Raw genomic sequence first — 16725 nt, 5'->3', positions numbered from 1 at the left:
CTATTTAAGTTAAAATGTAATGCAAAAAAAAAATGCAAATTTGATTAAATGTATTGATATTATTGTTCATATTTATATTAACAAAATTCAAAATTTCTTAAAAAGTACCTTATATTGATCGCCAGAGAAAATACTCATAAGTAACATTAAATACAAAAATTATAAAGATTTCGATGTTCAATGCGTTTTAGCGATAATAATTAGTATGTAACGCAGTTCAGAACAGAAAAGTTATATTCAATAAATAATGTGTTGAGATAATTAATATTTTATCTCCGTTATATTATTCTATAACCATAAATTGTAGGTAGTATACAGGAGGAAGAGGGTCGGGCGCATCACAGCAAAACTGATTTATTCACTGGTGATATTTTATAGCGCAGTTTGTTCCGGCCGTTATTGTATTAGGGCGACTGTTTGTTACGCTGTGGCACCGCACGGATTTGTCCTTTGAACTGTTAAATAAATTTTTAATATTTTTATTCAGTATCAACCATATGTAATCAGCCTGCAGCTTTCAGTATTATATTGTATACCGGTGACAATGATGTGAGAATCCAATCAGTTGCATCATCACTAAGTTAATGTTATATAAATAATTATAAATGAGCCATGCCTTATCAAAGAAAAACATTCGAATTAAATTTGAGTATAAAATTATTAACTTGCTTCCGACCTTTGAAATTTTTAATTTTGTTGGTTAAAAAAAAGTAAATGCTTAGAAAGCTTTTAATGAAAGTATTAATATTTAACCGCAATGTACATGAACAAAATCGATTTTAAGTAAGATATTTAAGAATGGTCAGTAATTTTTAAGTTATTTTAATATAAGTTTTAACCAATAAGAATTTAAAATTAAAAGCGTATTTCTATGTTTAATTTTTTAAAAGGTCTTAGCCGCATATAATAACCAAAATAGCGTGTAAGATTATTAGTCCAAACCTTCGTGTTTAAAATATAAGTTTAATAATAATTTTACGTATACTTTGACATCAAAGTGCATTAACAAAATATTATATTTTGTTCAATTATTTAATAAGGATTGTACACGAAATCAAAAATTTTATACTCAAATATAAAGCAATTAAAAATACAGGACTAATTGCAATTTTAATGCCACGCAACCACAACACGTCCGAGCTAAAAAATATAAAATAAAATGTGTAATTAAAAACCTAATTACCTACATAGTTAATCACTTTAAAAATGTAGTAGATGATTTTATTTTTATTTCACTAAATATTTATCATCATATAAATGAATGTATAAAACATTTTTTGTTAGGAAATAATAATGACTTATGTTAGGGAAGTAACAAAATATCATTTTCAATACCCCTTTAAAATACTTCATAGTTATTGCGCAATGAAAAATAATATAGTCTAGGCCCCCAATTTTTTAAATTGCGTGAAATTAAATTTAAAATATACTTTTATCCTTTGGGAGTCTGACAAATAGCCGGGAGCGGCGGCGCGATTTAGTCACGCTGTAATTGGTTTTTTAATGCGGCACTCGCGAAGTACCACCTTCCGCTTTATCAAGTGAATACATTATCAAATCGTTAGGCCGCGGTCGACCCGGCCCCCACGCTATGAATAAGAATAAAATGCGCACTTGCTCGCACACAGCTCCGCGGACCGGCTGCCGAGGGTTAACAAATTAGAGATCCTCCGGAACGGCTTCGATTGCCGTTTTAACGGTTTATAAACATTACAATTTGCGTCCCTTGTTAATATAATGAGCGTTGTCTAAATTAACTGAATTTTAATTTAGTAATTATTTTCTAAGGCGTGCGTGAGTTCCTCAAAGGTGGACCACCGACATAGTCTGGGTCGGGGGAAGTCCCTGGATGCGGGCAGTCCAAAACTGGTCATTATGGTGATGGTATGGTGGACGTCTATCGGCTGCTGATGAATTTTTTTTATCATTCAAACACGTTACAATCTTATGTTTAGATATAAAACCACCGATTACTATCCTTTACAAAGCTTATCTGTATCAATATTTTATATTTTGTTCTAAGAGAATAAGAAAGTTCATAAAGCATTAAACGTTTTCGAAAAGGGTTCGACAGCCATTTTGATAGTGAAATGTAGGGTGCAATAAACTTGACATGATATTCAAAAGAGGAAAAAGAATTTCCTTCTCCCGTTTACATTTTACAACGATATTTTGTAGTAAAAACATTTATCATTTAGTATTTATTACACGAGAGTTAAAGTTGTGCTTTTCTTATATTGATTAAATAACACTAACCATTTAGCCTTATCTGAGTATTTACTCGTATATAGGGTGTTTGGTTATAGGTGTAATAAGTAGTAAGTGTATGGCATATTTATCAGAAAATGCTTCAAAACTTTTACACCTTTTTCCAATTTCCTTGTATAAAGTTATGACTCTAAAATATCTTACATCAATTTATTTTTCTATCGGAATGTGACAAGCCAGTAGCTTCTGGCAGTACCAAACTGCGGCAACAGATAGTAAACAATAATTAACTTCAATAAATATTAATCCGTATTTTGCAATCACATTTTCTTACTACATTTACCACTGATTTTTGGACCGAGTGTACAGTACTTTAATTGATAGCAAATTCGCTATACATTCACTCGTTTAAAGCTTTTACACCTATAACTATTCACCCTGTATACATACATAACAACAAATCGTTTTAAGTAAGTTCATATTTTACATAACTGATTATTTATGTTTTATTTTTTTTATCTAATTTTTTCGAAGAAATGTCGAACTGCTTACTACAATGGATACGTACAGAGATATCACCGCGTACCTTGACGTACATTGTCAGCGCACGGGTTACTTCCTGTGTAGGATCGTGATCTATTTCTCATATTGTATAAATTACTTTATGAGTTTATTATACAGAATTCAAAAGAACATTTAGTATAATCAAAAGACTCTGGGTGTAAGGACCTTTCTTCTTAATGAGATAAAATCGAAAAATGTGCTAAAAAGATTTTTTTATTTCAAAGCCTAAGTGAGATTTAATTTTGGTAAAAGTTTTGGAAGTGAAGTCTATTATAATTTTACTTTGTAAAATACATTTTTTTGTCAAATTTTTTGTACCTAATATTTATTAAATATTCTTTATTGTTTATGCACCCTCTGATATTACAGGTAAGTACAATGGCCTTATCGCTCAACGCAAATTCTTATTGACAACCATAGTATGGAAACAGAATAAGGTAAAAGTAACGGGTAGTCGACGTATAGCCGGTGTCAAACAGTGGTATCCCAGCGGCAGAGTGCTGAGACATACGATCCTCACAATATACTTATGATTATATTTTGTACGTTTACAATAACTATAATATACTTAAAAAAATAGGGCACGTCTATTCTGTATTTACAACACACAGTGGAAAACTGGCTGTACCAAAGTTTCGACAGTAAAAAGTCGATAATTTATTTGTAATAAATGGAATTATATTTTAAAATAAAATTCCGCAAAACATTATTGGTCTACCACACATGTTTAATGTAAATTGACGGAAAAAATATAAGAATTAAAAGATAAGAATTCTATTAAAAGTGACGAAAATATGAATTTTATCCACACTTTGTAAATTATTTTAGGATTACCACTGCTCACAAAGAAATTTCCAGAGGATGGCAGCAGCGTACCATAATGCTGCATTGCGATCGCTAACCTGCTTGCCCAACGTGGCGATTATGGTATTCTCCTCAAATATTTGGGAAGCCACTGCTTTGCAGTGGGCGTCTATGGACTGTAACGACGAGACAACGTATGCTTTGTACTAGATTGCTTAGATTATCATATATACATAATGCATCCATATAGGCATAAATATATTTATTTATATACACATATATTTACACATATTTGTAATAAAGGTAATGAAATACATATGTAAATACAACGATAAATAAAACAACAAACAACAAAACAACTTGATTCAAGTTATATTTTAACATCTAAATGTAGTCCAAACCAGTTTCTTTGAGACTAGTGATTGGGGTAGTCAGCGTCCCTTTTGCTTTAGAATCAGAAAACATGTAAAAAGCGTGGCAGAACTATTATTCGTGTCATAAAGCTTCCTAATAAGTACAGGAAGTAAATCGATGCTGCATTGGGGCCTGTTTCGTGGTTAAGTGGGCCATTCATGTGCAAACGAGCTCGTACTTAAAAAATAATAAAACCGCTATAGAGTATCTGCATAAGAAGCGCATCAAAGTGAAAAAAAAATGGAAAGACATTATGTGTAATATATTTTGTAGAGTTTAGGATAAAATTTCGTTTGTTTAATAAACGATAACATTAATTTAATGAACTAAATACATGATTATTGCAGTAATCAGTAAATTTTGGCATCATTTTCATCGTCATTTCAGACGTAGGTTGTCCACTATTGAACATGGCCCTTCCCCACAAATTTACAATGGTACCGGCTGAAAACGGCCTGCATCCACCCTTTACTGACGACTATAACACGGCGGTTTGCCCGTCGTCTGGTCTCCTACGCTGTGCTTGCCGGCCCGTGGTCATCACTCCAAGACACGCCCCTACGGCTATCTCTTCTGCCTGCTGTGGCCATCTCAACTTGTCAACCTGCTGTGCTATGTTGGTTACTTACCATTTAAAATTTTATGTAACATTTGTATTACAAAATTGTAAAAACAAAGTATTATAATCATCGCCATCATCATTATCATTTCAGGCAATAGATGCCCACTACGAGGCATACGCCTCTTCCAAAGATCGCTTCGGTAACCGGTCTTGCGCTGCCTGTACCCAGCGACTTCCCGTGACCCTGATTATGTATTACAATCACATTATTACTTAGAATTATTTCGCTTAAATTATTATCGTTATGGTTTGCTATTGAAATATTCTCACTGTACCATTGGTCAGTAGCAAATATTAAAATCTCTGATTTTCATCTGGATGCAGCGTTCGTGTCCGGAATCAATTTTTCGACGACGTCTGTGATTTCTTTCTACTGAATTGGGGTGCTGTGAAAGTGTACTCAACTCATTACATGACCACACGACACCGTTGAATAAACACTACTTAACTAACCGTATTTTTACACCTATGTTATACTCTTGAATTTCTTATATCATACCTTTATAAAATTTAAGTCATCCTCTTCCATATATATATATTTATATATATTGAGTAGGTATATACTAATAAGTTTAATATAATATATTATTCATAAAAGTTAATTTAAAAAGTTAAAAGTTATTTTGAAAAACAAAGGAAAGTGTCATTGGATTGACTTACACACGCAGACAACATATCCAAGCGTATTATAATTAAATCCCCACTTTAGCACTTGTCTACTATTTTAACTATTTTATCTTAAAAAATAATAAATGTGGCTAAACTGTGAAGCGTGAATGCTGCTAAAAGAGATAAACAAACATTTATTTAACAGCACAATGATACACACCCAATCACATAGAGAAAGCTATCACAAAAAAATTCGTTTAAAGACAAAAATCTACGCCAGAATATAATGTAAGAAAATAAAAACCTATTAATAATAATAATATACATTTGTATATGTAAATTAAATATTATGTTTGAGCATTGGAAATACTTTCGGATCAGAAAACAAGGAAAGGATATTTTAATGAAAACAAGAAACGTTTTGTGAAATCATCGCACCAGAACAAACAGCGAGTAAGATTCTATTTGTAAGATCCCGTATATCCTTTATTCTTTCGTTCCGGCGTGATGCGGAGTGTCGGTGCCGATCTAGTTAGCGCGAACACACGAGGAAAAATGAAATATAGAGGCAATCCAAATAGATTGTTATCTACCCACGTGTTTACCGGCAGGCGCCGTGGCACGTTCGCGCTAACAAGCGCCCCTCTCGCATCTAAAACACGAGACCCGCGGTGACACGCCGAGGCCCTTTGGATTCGACCCTTAAACTGTGGAAAGCAATTTGATAGGCATGCGTGTGACAGGTGTCCACTGAACTGTTTATCTATTCTTGTAAGATTTAAAACTACATGCTCTGTTAATTTCATATGTTATTAAGAAATATTAGATTTATACGAAATAACACTTAGGAAATAAAACTAATATTCAATGGAGAATCTGTTAAATATTAGTTTTATTTTAGAGTCGTGGTAAATTTATTGATGTTCCACTTCTTTTGTTTCATTTTTTTTGAGACTCTTAACAGAGAGTACATAAAAATACCGATCTGATAATTCAAATGACAATCGTTGTATTTTAGCTTCATTTTCAATTATAAATGGACGCAATATGACCAAACTATTTCTTGAATTAAGTTTATTTTAGAGTAAATCATCATTATATAATTTCATGATGAATTGGCCGTCTATCCATTTTTTGTGTGAAAAGGGTAGATCATTGACCATGATTGATCTTGTCGGGAACATAAAAATAGTACAAAGCTGGGAATTATTCCATTAAAAATTAGTCTAATTTCATTAACAAGTTCTGTTTTATAAAAATAAATAAAAGCTGTATGAGAAGTTTCCAGGATATTAATTCGGCACGTAAAACTATGAATCGTAGTTAATGTAATATATCATAGCGGGACCGTCATTGATTCGCCGCTATCGGAGCACCGCGGTGACTTATAGCCGGTCCCCTTGCAATGCGCCCATTAACTCCCGAACCGCCGCGCACCGAATCCTCGGCTGACCTCTAATAGTACCTCATCAGTCCTTCATCCTCACTATTAGTTAGTGACTAATTGGCGGAAGACGTAATACTCTGTAACGGACCGTAACTTTTTTGGCAAAGATAATCAAAATTAAAATGTCAGTTTAATAATTGGGTAAATGGTTTTACAATGTCGCCGCTGAACGTAGACAAAGCTTGATAAGAGAATTACAAGGCGACATTTGCATAATCTACGACGCGCGCGCGAAACTGATAGCGGTAAGATGCTTAGGTAAATTAACGAAGTAATCATTCTAACATTCCGCTACGCAACGTAGCGGCCTGGTGCGTAGGCATTACAGAAACGTTTCTCTGATATCATTCATCTTACGTTTAATTAAAATACGTTTTAAAAGAATTTATAATCTTTGTTACCCAAAAAAAGGTGCTCGAGTGACGACCACGAACTATTAGACGCTGCATAGATAGGCCACTTTAGGCGGACCGACGACATAGTTAAGCTCGCGGGATGTCGCAGTATGCGGGCGGCGCAGGACCGGACATCGTGGCGATCTTTGGAGAAGGCCTAAGCGTTGCATTGAACATCCATCGGTTGAAAAGAAGAAGAAGAATTACCTAGAGTCGATTAATATTGAAACTGTAAATGTATAAAAAAATACAACCATTGCTATATTTTACAATACGTACTACGGAACACTGCTTCAATTCTTAGTACACTCTCAGGCGGGTACAAATAAAAATGGCCGTGATTGGATTAGGTTTGCCTTGCACTGACGAGCCCCGTGGGACCGCACCGGCCCACGGCGACGCGTTGACACGACTACGACGCTAATAACACCAGCGTCCGAACACTGCCAATACAAATAAAAAGACGCAGTAAAGGTTATTCGCTCGGATCACATAAAATTCTAAATGAAACTTCTTTATATTTTATTGTGTGCAAGTATGATGAAACTCGTAAAAGATACGTAAAAATTACAACATGTTTTTTTCATAGCTATTTTTAGAAACGGATGGTTTCGTCCACCGTGAATCCAGTAGTGCGTGTTCCGAGGTACTCTTTAAAGAAGTTATTAGGTACAATTACGGCGCTTGTAGTGCGTGATTGGAATTCTCGCGGTGTGTGGGGCGAGGGTCCTACGACAAATTCTTCCAAATTAATACATCTATCTTAGCGACGCATGGCGACCCAATTGCGATACGTATGGAATATTTATTAACAGTCCTAATGCAATTCTTAGAAACGGGAACGATATTGACATTGAGTACTTTTACATTTGTACTAAAAACAAGGTAGAACTACTAATGTTTTAGATGTAACAAATAATTTCTTTTAGTTGTGACACCTTAGATTTCTATTGGAGAAATTCTATATTCTGATTAGATTACGACCGATCAGGTGGTTCACCTTGGTAGAGATTTTTTTTCAGAGAATTACTGTACGAGAAACTTTTAAAAGGTGATATCAAATTGGTTCTCTTAAATATTGCTGGAAGTACTTGCATAATGTTTACTAGACTCAAACTATAAATAAAATGCAAGATTTCAGGGATAATTTGCCCTCCCTTTTAGATTACATCAGTTACTAGCTGTCCACTGCTTTAACTGGCATGTACTACTTTTTCTGGTGTTATCACAAAAAAACTTCTTCATAACTCTTAATTTGATTAAAAAATCCGTTCCTGGTTGACCACTACGCAGCGTAAAAAAATTCCTACTATTCCTAATTCAAGTCTCTAAGCCTTATGGTCTCACAGATATCATAATAAGTCAGTACATAAGTTGAAATCTCTTATATTTACATATATAGATAAATAGGTAATAATACTCTGTCATATATAACATAAACAACAAATTATTTACCAATTTAGAATTAAATAGTTTCAAAAACATTTGTGTTTTGCTTTTAAATTTGCCGGTTAGGATTGTGTTGGAATATAGGAGCGAAATTCATTTGTAATCGGTACTTATTATCAGCGGAGTCAGCGAAAAGTGCAATATGCGCGCCGCCCGGCATTGCCTCTGCTCGCGCCGCACGCCGTTGTTTCGAGAGCAATCGAGGCGCCAATAAAAAAAGAGATCGTCGCCCCGAGCCCGGCATCGGCTTATTTACAGAACACCCTGCCATCGCTATTTATTTTATTGACTGCCATTTGTTCTGACTTTTATCGCTATCTGCTTTCGGGATAGAACAGTAGCAGGTAAAGATATCCCATACGCTACAACATTTCGTTAACTTAGTACGTGTACTAAACAGTGGTATATATTTTATAAATATTAATTCAACATGTATAAATGTCTAATTTGAGCTTCATAAACCGCTGGTTTCTAAGATTTAAAAATTCAAATACCATCTTTTTTTTCATTTGTATACACACTCACACGTAAAACTTTAGGAATTGTTACTGAAAAGTAAACTTTTTCTACATAAACACAGTGACACAATTATTAATTAGCTTTATAATAACATACTTATGTGTTTTCAAGTCGACATGAGTACACGGGTAAGATCGTATGCTGACAGGTTATAAAAATTTAAAAAAACTAGACATAATATTTATAATGAATAATAAGATGTTAATTAAAACATATACAACGATTATAATTAATACAGACTAGTTGTATACATTTAAATATTATGTATCCATCATCTGTACTTTAAGTGGAAAAAAGCCTTTCATGTTTAAATTATTCATGGATGTTACTATTAATAATAACCTAACCTAATTTTTCGTACAATCCTGTGTATTTTAAGCAATTGTGACATTATGAGTCATAATTTAAAAATTGTGTAAAACGTGTGATCGCAGGTGTACAAAATAAGGCAACAGGGCAATAGTCAAGGGTACAAGGGATAGACCCCATTTTCCACAGATCATTGCATCGGTCCGCAGATTTATTTGCATGCGGGCCGCTGACCAGGATCCATTACTGCCATTACGGTCCTATCTGATCATGCGGCACGAGAGTTATGACGCTTTTGTTTTCCTCGCTATAAGAAAAATGTCGACAGAAAGAAATATATATCAGGATGCAGGACGAACCAATACTGTCCACCGAACGGGTTATGATTTCCGCTATATTTCTTTTGTTCCAGGGGTAGGCAAGGACATTAAGGGAAATAAGCTAACCGATACACAAATAAAATTTATTAACCTTGAATTGTAAAACTTCAACTACATTACTTTGATGTACTGCGAAATAGATTTTTTATTATGTTATTAAATTATTCTTTATAATAAGACTATTCCAACTGTGGTGGTTTCAATTAATACAAGTAACGAGCGCACATAAAAAACACTCAACTTCGTTTGTAACGCCAAACTAGACAAAACTTTGTAAGAAAACTGTACCAACTTGTATCAAAGTCAAGGGAACTTTTCTTGGCAAAAGGCTATTTACTGCGTTGCATTCAGATTTATGCCACGCGTCCGGACGCCACCGCCCGCTGTTGCTCAATACTGATAATGAACGGGGCGGAAACTATAAATCTACTTACTTGCGAAAGTTGGGTAATGGAGAAAAATTAGGAAACTCTATAAACATTCTTCGCTATTATACTGTTTGTTGTTAGTCGCCCGTTTGTAAATGCGATCGACGTGACGCGTGCCATTTGAACCTGCTTAGTGAGGTTTCCGCTTAAAGGGAATTAATCTGAAATTAGGTCGCAGTTAAACAGTCGGTGTTAAGTGTAGGTCACTGTACGTAACGTACTCGCAACGCGCGCTGTGTGCAACGTTGAATTGTGATACCAACTAAGTTGTACCTTTACGAACTATTGTTGTAACATCGAATTAAAGAATAAGATTTTCAATTTCAGTTATAAAGTAGTTTATGCATGTTTATTTTTTTTATCAATAGATCTAAAATCTTAAATTGAGCAGTGGTAGCGCAGTGGTAGAGGACTGAGACTTGTGATTGTAGGCCCCGTGGTTGATTCTCAGAATGTATTCTTTCATCACACTTTGTACATTTATTATATAGGAATGCCACTGCACACTAACAAGTTTTCAAGAGGACGGGTAGCAGCGTCCTTTGCTTACCATAATACTGTAATGCGGTCGCCAACCCGCTCGTCAAGCATGACGAATATGGTATAGACGATATAGTACGATGGGCGTCTACAGGCTGAAACTACGATATCAAAAATCTACTGTCTAATTTTTGGCACATAACTCAAAATTGCACAAGTCACACGTGTAAAGTTTAATCATGAACGTTAACTCCATAGTAGAAAATGATATATCGTAATGATGACACTTTGATAGAATCTAATTATGATTTCCTTTAATTGTCAACATATCATCTACGATTCGAATCAGTACGAATTCTGTGAGAATACTGATAGCAAAGTATTTATTGATTAGTCCCTTTCCAACGTCTGATTTGAGACAAATTAAAAATTGAAATTTTAGCCCGTCAAGTGTAATTGCTTCATTATTCATAAAGAAATACAAAGTTCATTCAAATCATGTTCATTAAAATACAAATGTACAGAGTAAAGCATATTGTAATATTTAACACATTAAAAACGTTTCACTTATATGGTTATGTAAAAATTTAACTGAAAATTATAACAATAGATAATAATCATAGTTTTGATAAGTATGAAAAACAAATATTCGTTAAGATGAGATCGGTACTTCACATGTTTGAAAAGACATAAAATATGAAATAACTTCTAGTTTTATGTAATCTTTTTAGGTGGTAAGAGTAAGGCGTGGGACACATTTAATGTTTCCAATTATTGTTTTATTGTTATCGATATAGTTCACTACCCTGGTGGTCATAGGTTTGTTTAATGTGGTCGCGACAAATCAAGTCGCGAGCTACAGCGGGGCGGCTCCGTATCGACAGACTGCTGATTTATAGCGGAGCCGCACTATTGCTACTAGGACCTGCTTATTTAGAACTCTATAGAAGACCACCCCAAGTTTATTGTTACGCATTAACACAAAAAACAAATGGTAAGTTTACGAAAATTATTTTAATGCCTGACTTGGTATTAATCATTAAATGTTGATTTTTAATAAAGCGGACTAATATATAAAACAGAGATTTATTTCAATTAAATAATTCATTAAAGTATAGTTTAAAATGAATGGCATAGTTATATATATAGTTTTTATTAAAAAATGTGTTAATTTTTTTAAGGTTTTCGTCACATTTATATCTAAAATAATCTTGCACGCTTCGACTCAGACTAAGAAAGATTTTTGAAGGTACAACGCAATATTCACCAAGCAATTGCCTGTTATGACGAATTTTATAACGAGAATAAAAAACAAAGTGTCCAAACAAAATCGTATTTGTTTATAAAAACAAAAAGTACTACCACTACAATCGTTGATAAATCTCAAGAGACAGGAATGTATATCAGTAGCTTAGATGATAATCGATTATAAGCCAGAATAATGCTTATATATACACTTATTTATGTATGTATTTATTTAATTAACCGACTAAAATAAGAACAATTATAAATAAAAAATAAAAGCCATTTTATTTGCTTATATAATATACACATAAATATCCATCAAATTATTTTATTTATTTTGTGTAAAATTCGACTTACGACCATTTCAATTTACGTTCGAAGTTGTGGAACCTAACCCCGCCGTAAGTCGAGAGTTGACTGTATTTCCCTCTGTTATAAAACAAATAGTTTACAAAGTAAGTCACCAATGTCTTTATAAATAAAGCAGAAAGCAGAAATATATAGGTCATTATCATTGTAATATGAGCCGTAGAGCGTTCATAGCTTATAAAAGCGATTCCTATTTATTTCCAATTAGAGCGATAGGAAGCGGCCTGCATCTAGCGTTTTCCGATGACCTGACAAGGTCATATATCCTTGTGGGTGGACTTTTTACGCTGTGCTTGCCGGTCCGTATTCTTCACTACACAACCTTAAGACTTTAGTGGCAATCAGTTCTAGGCGCTATGTGACCTGTCACTACAACTTCCTAATCCGCAGTGCTATGTCTGCTAGTTTTGTTCATTTACGGATATCGTGATTCTTATTTAATCTCGAGTATAGTTCTCTTCAAGATTTATTAAGCGACTGTGAACTTGCCCACTGGGCCCGAAGGAAGAGATCACGTCTCTATGCTGTAAGTGATCAAGTCCTTATGTTCAAATAAAAATTAATTAAATTGATGGGTTTTAGAGTAATAGGTACAATGATGTAAATATATTTATTTTAATAAACCCTTAACTAGTAAATCGAGAATGAAAAAGAATTCCAGTGTGAATTTGTTAATTGTTTTTCTAACCCAAGTTTGTCGAAGCTATTAAAATTTAAGCCATCTTTGCAGAGGACACGTAATCGGCTGTTAACGCGCTCTGACCGTGGTAAATCTCTAGTAATCCGGAGCAGAACAAATATAGTTGAGAGGAAGATAAGGTGCGTCCGGTGCGTTGCGGTCGACCGCGGGGCGCTAATGTGCCATTTGTATGATGATGTCGCCCGGCTGGTCATTGAGTGTAGCTGCTCCCCAGGGCATTGCTTCAAATAATCCCTAAGTGTGTATAGTTACAATAGAGCCCACTTTTATTTTACACTATCTGTGTTGAAAATTCAAAGATATTTAAAAATCAGTTTAAATGTGTAAAAAAGAACATACTTTTTTACAATATATGTATATTAATAATGACAATTCCAAAAAAAGTTATTTTTGTTTGAAAATACTTTTATATAGCGATATATTTAAAAAAAACGGTGAGTAGAAGATAGTATTCCAATGTATTTCGGGACAGAGGTAAAATATTGAATTTTAAATATTAATGAATTAGTTGCTGCTTAAATATTGTTATAATAAAAATATATGATTGGTTATAAGTGTAAAAATTTTAAAGGCTTGGATGTATAATCATACAATGTAATTAATATATGACACACTATTCAAAAATCAACGGTTTAGCGAATAATAAATAATGTAATGATAATATTATAAGAAAAGCCATTTACAAATATCGTATTACAGCGTATCAAATTTAATTATTATGTACTACCTGTCTCTGCAGACTTTGCACCGCCAGAAGTTATTGGCCTTCCAATATCAAAAATAATAAATGTAACATATTTCAGAGAGATCATTTCACATAGGTTTATTGGAAATAGGTTTAAGACTTTTATAGTTTGCATTCTGATATACATTCACCCTTAAAGCTATTGTTGTACCAATTTAAAAAAAATGTCAATGCTCCATAATTGGTAATAAAAGAAAATAACATTTACCGTGTTCTAATCTGAAATAATCAAACAGTTGTATGGAACCAGCAGAGAGTGTAAACAGCACACGATATATGTGATGTTTGTGCTAAAAAAGGTTGGTCAGTTTAATTTACATGGTAAGCGCGCGTTAGAATGTATCGTCACGTGCGTTTGCAAGGCTGCCTGCGTTATCAAGGACGCGATCCTACAAACATGCATCATGTCCGTATGCAGAAAACTCGAAAACTACAATTAAAAATAAAATATTGCCTAATAAAATGGACTACGTGCAAATATAAGCACAAGACATTAATTTCTTTTTCATTCTCTTGTACATTTCTTTTATTACTTTTTGACAGCAAACATCATTATTTACTTTAATTTAATATCATGAAATTTTCTTTCTAAAATTTTGAATTACTTTATTAAAGATGTAAATAGAAGAAATGTTTTATAAAGAACCAAGCTAACTAATACAATTGGCGTGTAGTTTCAATAATAGAATATAAAAATATTGTTTCTATATATATTCGCAATGGCGGATGAGTCGCCACTTCGAGCGTGTCATTAGCGGTTATCACTTCATTCCAGATGAAAAATCTTCAACAGCCCTTAGCGTCTCACGTGCGCGTTAATGATTTATTAATTTTTACCTCCATAAATATGCTGCCTGTATAATAAGCTCGTATCATCGTTATTTTGATTTTTAAAATGATAATATTTAATTATTGATAAAAATTACTTCAGTTTTTGTTTTTTTTTTATTTCTATTGGAATAGGACGGATCAATTAATCCGGCAGTACAAAACTGCTAGGACAAAGAGTAGATAATTATGAATTTTATGTAATGGTCAACGGATCAATTATTCCGGCAGTACAAATCTGCGAGTACAAAGAGTAGATAATTATGAATTTTATGTAATGGTCAACGGATCAATTATTCCGGCAGTACAAATCTGCGAGTACAAAGAGTAGATAATTATGAATTTTATGTAATGGTCAACGGATCAATTATTCCGGCAGTACAAATCTGCGAGTACAAAGAGTAGATAATTATGAATTTTATGTAATGGTCTGAATTTTGAAAACTGAATATATTATTACTACGTTATGTTTTATTTTTGAAACTTTTCAATAAGTATACCTTATGACACATTAACTGACAGCAAATAAGTTATACATTCAGGCTTTTACACCTAAACCAAGTTTTACATCTATAACCAATTACCCTGTATAATCATGTCGTTTTGTGACATTTGTTAAAAAAATTGACAAATAATTGCAGCGGTTTATATATAAATTCCATTTTAAAAATGAGTACATGTAATGAAAGACAATAAAAATTATATCATGTCTTAATAATTTTCTTTACTATTTTCGCCTGTAAAGCAAATTTGACGGCATTAATATAAAAATTATGAATTAAGTTAAATTTAATAAAAATATGTTTACGGTATTTAATATTTTTAAAATAGAGTACAGCCGATGGAGGTTTGGTGCGTGTTCTGCCCCCCGCCGCACTGAAGTGCGACTGCCGACTCAGCAGCGTGCGCGATCGATACTCATCTCGGCCTGCCTACTAAACGCTCTTTTGTTCTTGCAAATTAAAGCCTTCCCTTTTTATTATATACGCTCACTAAATATTTTAATTTTTTTTCTAAAAAAATTCTGTATTATATGTAAAATTTAAATTTAAAGTGATTTTAATAATTTCTTAAATGTAATGACTACAAATATATTTCACAAGAAAAACAAAAATTGAAAGTACATTTGTTTGGCAAAGTTTGTATTCACTTATATTTATTACAAGGATTTTATAAGAGGCTCAAAATAAATATATAGTATACAGAGTAGTTTGGTAATAAAACTCTTTAGTCGAATAATTTCACTTTAATTCTGCTTGAGCGTGTTTTAAACCATACGACAAAAGTGTTAGTGCATAGCATTCTTAAACCATTGTTCGGCACCTGTCTCCAAAAGACACCTACTATAAAGGAGCTGTAAACGAACAGCAATTACTCTTCAGAGTGCACAATTTAGAAAAAAATGCAATCAATTGTAATATTCAAAGTAATTCACAAAGAACAAATAATTAAGAATATATTATTTGTAATATTATTCCGACATGAAGGACGTACATACTTTGGCATTACAGTATCTCAAAAATCTAGTTCAGATTTTTGTGGAAACTGAAATAAATAGAAAAGCTATAACTAGAACGTAATTTAAAAATATTTTTATTCTGACAAAAAATTGATAATTTTTTGAGCACAGATTCTTCTGATGAAAAGGGACATAACAATAGGGCTTATTATATATCCATTTTCATCGTTAATTATATTTATATTCATTTATTTGTACCAACTTTCCGTTAAACAAAAAGAAAGTTATTTGAATTTAAATCTATTACAAATTTATTAGTTGCCTTCTTAAAATAAATTAAACACTAACAAATATTGTAAGTTACGTAACTGACACAAAAAACAAAGAAATAGCCGCGAAGATAGCCTTGTTTTAAAAATAAAATAAATTTGTTTCCTATAATGTGTCGGTCCTTATTTACGTATTTTCTTACACTCCTTTTATAGACCATATAAATTTTATAATTAATTAGTTGTATCGTAGGTAATAGTTAATCAATAAAAAATCTCCTAAAACAAAGCTAGATTCTTGTAACAAGTTTACTTTCATAATGTACACATTTAGAAAAATTATATTACATTACGCATTAATGTTCCCTGGGTAAATTATAAAATATATGTGAAAGTGTTATGTAATAAAGTTATTTTCTGTAGGTTAACTGAATAGTTTTGTAGTATTATAAAATTAAAAGTCTTATTTAATTAACAAAACA

At 32.8% G+C, this 16725-nt stretch overlaps 1 long non-coding RNA gene across 1 annotated transcript; it reads left to right on the top strand.

Annotated features, from left to right (window-relative positions):
* Positions 1–11368: 11368 nt before the first annotated feature.
* LOC137922455 (uncharacterized) lies at positions 11369–15498 on the top strand. Its single transcript, XR_011107522.1, has 3 exons — positions 11369–11622; positions 12973–13180; positions 15347–15498. It is a non-coding gene; the product is annotated as an uncharacterized lncRNA (long non-coding RNA).
* The last annotated feature ends 1227 nt before the right edge of the window (positions 15499–16725 follow it).

This window comes from Battus philenor, unplaced genomic scaffold (assembly GCF_028537555.1).
Source record: "Battus philenor isolate CCGP_79_NKW_IND1 unplaced genomic scaffold, ilBatPhil1.0.hap1 SCAF_2, whole genome shotgun sequence".
Taxonomy (NCBI): Eukaryota; Metazoa; Arthropoda; class Insecta; order Lepidoptera; family Papilionidae; genus Battus; species Battus philenor.
Note: the sequence above shows the minus strand (reverse complement) of the source record. Positions and strands in the feature narration are given on the sequence as shown.